General features: G+C 61.4%; 1 protein-coding gene across 2 annotated transcripts in view; it reads right to left on the reverse strand.

Annotated features, from left to right (window-relative positions):
* ATP2B3 (ATPase plasma membrane Ca2+ transporting 3) overlaps nucleotides 1-6,592 on the reverse strand; it is a 54,757-nt gene extending 48,165 nt beyond the window's left edge. For both annotated transcript variants that reach the window (XM_037511789.2, XM_037511786.2), the window contains exon 1: nucleotides 6,346-6,592. The gene's annotated coding sequence lies outside the window, so the exon portion shown is untranslated. The remainder of the gene's footprint in view (nucleotides 1-6,345) is intronic.
* Nucleotides 6,593-7,193: the final 601 nt, after the last annotated feature.

Here is a 7,193-nt window from a genome sequence, read left to right on the forward strand (position 1 = left end):
CCATGCCCTGAGAGCGCCAAGTGCCTTTGGTAGGCGCTTCCCCGTGGAGCTTGTCTGCTGCCCATCATGGCTGGCACCTGCCACTCAGCAGGGTGCTCTGCTCTCGGGGTCCTGGGGAAGGACCCTGACTCAGGGGCAATGTCAAGACGCCGGCAGGTAGGAACCCCGAAAGTTGGGCTAGGCCAGGATGGGCGCCAGTGCCAGGCCAGTCGGGATGATGGCGGCTCCCTTGAGTGCCAACCCTGGGTAGAGACGAGGTAGAGACGTCTGGAGAAATGCAAGAAGACCAAAGTCCCACGTTCTGAGGTCCGCAGCAGCCCAAGTGGAGGCGCCAAGGGCAACCCCACATCCCCAGCCCTTCCCAGCTCCTCAGTTGTCTTTCTGTTCTAGCCTTTTTTAGATGGGGTCCTCTGATCACACTCTGCTGCCCACCCTGTCTGCTCCTGCCTCCTTCCCAGAGCCTGATGACCTAGCAGACCTGCCCTGCGCCAGCAAGGGGCGCACGCCTGCACTGGGCTCTGAGAAGGTGCAGAGGCGCATGCTTGATTTGGGGGGAAGCTGAAGGGGACTGGGCAAAGGAGCAATTGGAAAGAGCAAAGCACCTTGGTTTTGCTGCAAGGCCCAAAGACTGCACCTCTAGGTCTCGTATAGAAAGATGGAGGTGAGGGCGGGGAAGCGCGCAGCGGCACAGACCCTGGGGCGGTCCCGGGAACAGGACAGAGCAGCCGGAAACCCCACTCAAGTGTGAGTGTGCCCCAGGAAGTTAGCCAGGGGACAAGGGCCCCACGAAGGAAGCAAGAGAGTAGGTCAGCGAGCAGGCAAAGAATTTGCCTTAGAGCCTCACCTCCTACAGTTCCCCCAAGATGAATTTCCTCTGGATTAAACAGGGTTCAACAAATTATGGCCCAAGGGCCGAATCTAGCAGCCAAGTCTTTCCGTGAATAAAGGTTGGTGTCCAGCCGCTTCGCAGGTGCAACTCAGGTTGGGACAGAGATGGGATGACCCAGAAAGTGAAAAGGTTTACTCCATGACCCACCACAGAAAAAGGTTGCCCGACCTGGATGAAAGAGTTAACCATTTCAAAACGCAAGCACACCCTGACACGCTCACACACACAAGCAGACCAGAAACGGACAGTAGTCGTCTTTCTGTTACGGGTTTTGTAAGCTTAGAAGCAATGGGAAAAAACTGTGACATAGGAAGTATTTAGCTTTTGCATGAAAAAAATTGAAAGGCAAAGAACAAGAGGCTTTAAAGTTATTGGCATTAAGCACACTACTGGTTGCTGTCTTTCATGCGTAAAGTTAGTTTAAACCCACAAGAGAAACATTAGGGCCTCAATGAACAAAAGAGCGATTAAAGAAATGGAAATTCAAGTAGATATTTCAGACCTGGATACTTATGCCAGGTGGTTTGGTCATAGCACCGAAGGCTGGCAAGGCCGCAGTGAGCCAGCCCTTCGCTGTGCTGAAAAAGCCCTTTGGGAGAACAATTTGGCAGAAGGTGCCTGGGCCGGGCATGCTGTCCTGGGGACAGGCTGAGTAGGGCCCACCGAGACGCTCCGCCGAGGCCCACGCCTATGGAGAGCTCCAGAAATAGCCAAATAATTAAGTGAGGTACAATCTCTTGAGAGAATGTTGTTCAGCCATTCAAAATTGTAATCCCAGCCCCAAGGACCGCCCGAAGCGCCCGGCCCCGCGAGCGCGCCCCTCTCGCGGCGTCCTGCGCGCGCAGCTCTGGCCTGCTTTCCGCGGTCAGCGCCCGCTGCTTTCATGGTGTTAAAAAAACGAAACCGTATCCATCTTGAAAAGCTCCCTTTAGGAAGGGGTATTAATAAGGAAAATGCTCTGTGCGGCACAAAACAGATGACACCATCGCGCCCGGGCCCGAGCCCTGCTACGCGGGAACCGAGCGGGAGCGAGCCCGGCCGGGGGCTGCTGGCGCTCTGGGGACGCCCGTGCCCTCTACTTCTCCGGGCACTTCTATAAAGAGCGGGCATGTTAAGAGCATTCTTTTTACATGGAAAGAAACAAATGTTATTTAAAAGAAAAATAGCTAAGAGCCTCGCCTGCCTGTGAAGAGCCCGGCCTCCCCCAGCAAGGGGCGGCCCGTGGGGTCCCTGCAGTAGCAGGGGCTGCTTTCAGAAGCAGGAATCCCTGCTTCTCGGCCTTCGGGTCCCCCTTTGCCCACTGGGCACCTGCACTGGCCCTTAGCAAGTGTGGCACAGGCCCCCAGGCCCTCCAGGAAGCCGGCAGGCTGCGCCTCGGCCCGCTGGACTGCATCCTTCCGAGGCGCCTCCACAGCAGCACGGAAGTGGCCTGGGGTCGGTGACCACCGGGGTCTGCCATGGCTCTCAAAGGGCCCTGATCACAGAGACTTCTGGAGGGGTGGCAGCGTCCTCTACCTGCGCCGTCCCATTCCAGGGGCCACCGGCCTTGTGTGGCTATTGAGCCCTTGAGACGTGGCTCCTGGAGCCGAGGAACCGACCCTCGGCTTGACTTCATGTAGCAACAGCGCCATTGTGCCTACCGAGCTGGCCCCGGACGCTGTAGAAACGGGCACTGCCACAGGCAAGAGGGCATTCGAATGAAAGCACGGCCACCCAACGCAGGGACTAGGCACGGGGCAAGCACACCCGTTCAGGCCCTTCACACAGGCACCCCTGGGACCTGGACCACTGCTTCCACTTGCTGTGACTCTCACTTGGACCCAAGTCTCCAGAAACCTCTCGGGCTCCAAGCAGAGAGGGAGTCAGGAGAAATGCCAGCCTCTTCCTTCCACCCAGGCCCCTCCACTCTCGCCCTGGCCTTCTGGCCCAGCATTTGCCACCTACTCAGTCATGTGCCTTTGGCTTTGTCCCTTGCCCAAACCTGCGCGGCCGGGGCGCCCAGAGGGGTCCTCAGTGGGACAGCCAGCACCTTGCTGTCCCTGGGAAGTGTGGGCTCGGCTTCTGCTCTCCGCGCGGCTCTCCCAGGCCCACTTCCAGCACCTCCCACCCAACAGAAGGCGCTCAGGCAGGGGCGGGCTTTCCAGCCGGACACCACTTGGCCTGGCTCCTGGCATCTTACTCAGGGCGGGGACGAGAGGAGCAGTGAGGAGCTGGGGCCCCGCTAGAGAGGTGGCCTTCTGGGAAATGACAGGGGACGGGGAGGAGACATCTGAGCCTTCCGGGTCCTGTCTGCCATGCTCAGCAAAGGCACTGCCAGAGCCCAGCCTGGGCCCATGGCAGAGATGCACCTGTGGGGCTCCTGGGCCTCCTCCCTGCTTTCGGCTTCACGTCTGCCTTCACGTCTGCCTTGAGCACCACGGCGCAGGATTCCACTGCCAGCCTCCTCTGACCCCACGGCGCCCCTTCATGGCGCCTGGATGGGCCAGGCAGAGACTTACTGAAAAGCAAATCTGTCCTCTATTTGCTTCAGATCGATATAAATCCACGTTTGTCTGTTTCTCTCAGTGGGCAGAAGGGGGCATGGGTGGCTCAGCTGCTGAGCTGCAGGGTCTTCTCAGGGCCAGAAGTGCCCTCCATAAGTGGCTCTGGGGCACAACGCTTCTTCCTGCCAGGTTTGGCACAGACTTCTAGAGACAAAGGGACGTGGGCACAAGCACAGGCCTGATGCAGGAGCTGGGCAGCCTGTGTTCCAGTACTGGTTTTACCACCTGCTCGCTGTGTGACCTTGGGCAAGTTGTTGAACTTCTCTGGGCCTCAATTTCCTCATTTGCACTTTGGGGATAATAACAGCCCTTGCCTCATTTGGTTATTGTTCAAGGAAGTGAGGGAATGTCTGTGAACTACTTAGAACAGTGACTGGCACAAGACAAGTGCTATCACTGTCATCATAGTCATGACTGACATGATTTCCTGCGCTAGTAATTTCCGATAGAGACTGCAGGCATTGGCTAAAGATCCAAGCATCAGTTTAGTCGGAAGGGAGTCCAGTGGGCACAGCCCACATATGTGCTGACTTCAAGAGTCCCAGCTGGAGCTCAGCTCTCAGAAGCTGCAGGGGTACAGGGTGCTCAAATCTTGTCCACAGGAATGCCAGGGGTACCTCTCTAAAAAGCACACAGGGCTGGGGGTGGGGGCCCAACTGACCCTGGCATCATCTGCGGCCGCCCTGGGCTGGGAGGAGATGTTCTGGGATGGTGAGCGCTTCCTGACTCATGCCTGGCCTCTTCCGGATCTCTGGCTTGCAAATGATTCAACCTCCAAAGCTCCAGCTCGCACCCTGAAATGGCAGGGGCGTCTGCGGAGCCCACTCCACCCTTCTGGGCCTGGAGCAGGGAGGGACTTGGCCAAGGTCAGGGAGACCATCAGGCTGCACCCAACTCAGGGGCTTTCGTTGCTCTAGGCCAAGATGCCCTCTCTGTCCCTCCCTGACACCCTCTTGTCGCTCTCTCTGCAGCGTGCTCTCAGCCCAGGGCTTCCTTCCCCACAGGGCTGGCGTTCCTCCTGGCTCTGTGCAAAGCCCCTTCCCACGCTCCCCTCTTCCATCTGCCCCCCACTTCTGTGCCAGATCACCTGCCTCTTTGCTCGAACCACCTGGAAGTGCTGGGCACAGACCAGGTCGGTCTGATCAAGATGAGCTGTGTCCCTCGCCCTCACCTCCTCCAGGCCAGCAGCCTGGACAACCACTGCCTAATGCCCTGGGGCTATCACCAGTCTGCCTCTTCTGTCTGGGTCACTCCCTAGGGACTGGCTCCCGCCTCAGCACCCCTTGCCAGGCCGAGGCCCCGGGGAACCCGTCAGTCCCCTGTGCGGGCCATTTCAAACACAGGTTCCTACTGCCCGCATCTCCACCTAGCTCCCCTTCATAAGCCACCCGGCCTTGGCTTCCTCGGCTGTGAAAGGGAGGATGGAAAGCGTGCTGTGAACATGGTGTAGACCCTGGGACTCAGAAGGGGTCCAGGAAACTTCTGAAAACTGCACCCACACGTGGGTGGCACTTTGCCCCTGCCAGGCCCATGGGGCGTCCAGCCCTTCCCCTATCCAGTCAGTGCAGGGCCAAGTCCCCCCCTCGGGGCCTCAATGACTCCAGCGGAACAGTGGGGGCAAAACCCAGGCCTGGCTTCCCTCATCAGGTGATTCTGCAGATTCAGGGAGGTCAAGGTCGTGAATGTGCCACAGGGAGACCTGTGCCCACTCTGAGCCAGGCTTGTGCCAGGTGTGGAGCAGCCAGTGCAGCCTGAGAGCAGCTGCCCGCCTCAAGATGCACACAGACCTGTGGGGTGATGGTGGGCTGAGGGCACAGAGCTGCAGGGCAAATAAGACGGGTGCCCCCCACACTGGCACCCAAGTCCTTGTAGGAGCAGGAGAGACTGTGATGACTGAGGTCAGACTAGACTTACCTCTGTGGCCAGCAGGGAACAGCTTTAGGTCATATGCCTGGTGGCCTCATCTTTGAAATCCCGAATGACCCCATTCCCCCAGCCCAGCCTGGCAAATGTCCAGCCTCTGGGTAAAGGAGGCTGGCCCTCTTGCCCCTCTTGGGAGTGAGTGCCAACCCAGGCTGCTCCCAAGCCCTCAGCGGCCCTCATCAGGCTTTCCAGTCCTGCCTGCCACTATTCGTGGGCTGGCCAGCCCCTGACCCCACAGAGGCCTGCAGCCAGGTCTTAGGGGGAGAACAGGACTGCCCAGGGGCACCAGGGATCCTTCCTTTGGGAGAGGCAGCAGCAGCCACCCCAAATTCCAGAATCCTAAACCAATGAGAAAACTAAGGCCCATGGCAGAAGCCATCTGGCCAAGGTCACACAGGTGAGGGGGAGGACAGCTGTTCATGGAGGGATGGAGGGTTAGTCCAGGGTGGCGGGCTGTGTGCTGCGGGCACTGCCCAGGCCAGGGCGGGGTGGGGGGGGTGGGGGTTGGGGGGGTGGCTGGTCGGCGGTGTGGGTGTGCGGGGGGGGGGGCAGCGTGGGAACTGTGGGAGGGTTTCTTAGACCGTGTGTGTGTGGGGAGGGGGGGTTGGCACCGGGTGAGGGCGCAGGGGCTGTCCCAGGCTCCTGGAAGGTGCTTGCGCACAGCCCGGTGTCCCCCGCCGTGCCTGACCGCCTGCAGCCCCCGCGGCCTTTTCCCCCAGAGGCCCGTGCGCGTGCGCGCGGGATGCAGGGCTCGGGGTGCGCGTTGTGGGGGGCTACGCGCCCGCCGCGCCCGCCCGGGGCCCCCGGGGTGACGCGCGGCAGCGGCGCCGCAAGGACACGCAGGCCCTGTGCGGGGAGCAGGTGCCGCGGGCAGGGACCCAAGTCCCCCCACCTGCCGCCCGCGCCACCTGCCGGGCCGCCCGCCCCGCCCGCCCCCGTCCGCGCCAGCGCCCACCTCTGGGGCGCCCGCGCGCCCCGGACACCACTTACCCGGTCATGGGCACGGCCGCCGCGGCGGCCTGGGCTCTGGCTAGCGCTGTGGCTGCGGGCGGGCGAGCGCCTGGCGGGCAGCGATCCGCTCCCAAGGACGGAAAGGCCCGGGCACAGGGCGGCTTGGCCGACAGCGCGGGGCGCGACCCTCCCGGCGGCGGACCAGGCTGCGGCGGCTGCTCCCCACGCTCCGCTCCGCACCGGCACTGGCAGGCGACGCAAAGCGCTGGGCTCCAGCCGCAGCTCTGAGCACGGAGGGAGGGACGAGGCAGGGGGAGGAGGGAGGGAGCTGGGGGGGAGGAGGGAGGAGGCAGCGGCACGGGGGCCACGGGACTCGGAGCCACGCGCTGGTGTGTGCCCTTCTGCCCCGGACACTCGGGGGTGCCCACCTTCCCTGGTCTGCCAGTGCTCCAGAAAGGAACTGGCCAAGGGCGGCGAGAGCAACTGAAACTGGGAGCGCAGAGAATAAGCACCAATGCCTCCGAGGTGCCAGGCTGCTGCTCCTCAGACCCCTGCCACGGGTCAGTCTCCCCAGCAGTCAAACGGGGTATGAGGCTGGCAGCTGATGAGTAGCCAGGGCCCCCACCCCGGCGGGCTCCCAGGGGTGGACCTATGGAAGCCTGATAGCTGTCGGGAGTCGGGCCTGTAAGAACACTTTCCAGGTGCTCAAGGTCGCTGACCCCAAACTTTATCACTCACACCCCGTGGCGCAGGACACGCAAGAGACTGCACACCCTAAGGGAGACCAGCCCTTCTCAGCGAAGGCGGGACTGTGCCCACAGAGGGGCATACCGGCAGACCCACGTGTGTGCAGTGTGTGCATGCCCAACCACGCTCATGTGCTCACA

This window comes from Talpa occidentalis, unplaced genomic scaffold (genome assembly GCF_014898055.3).
Source record: "Talpa occidentalis isolate TD23 unplaced genomic scaffold, MPIMG_talOcc4v2.1 talOcc4.15, whole genome shotgun sequence".
In the NCBI taxonomy this organism is placed as follows: Eukaryota; Metazoa; Chordata; class Mammalia; order Eulipotyphla; family Talpidae; genus Talpa; species Talpa occidentalis.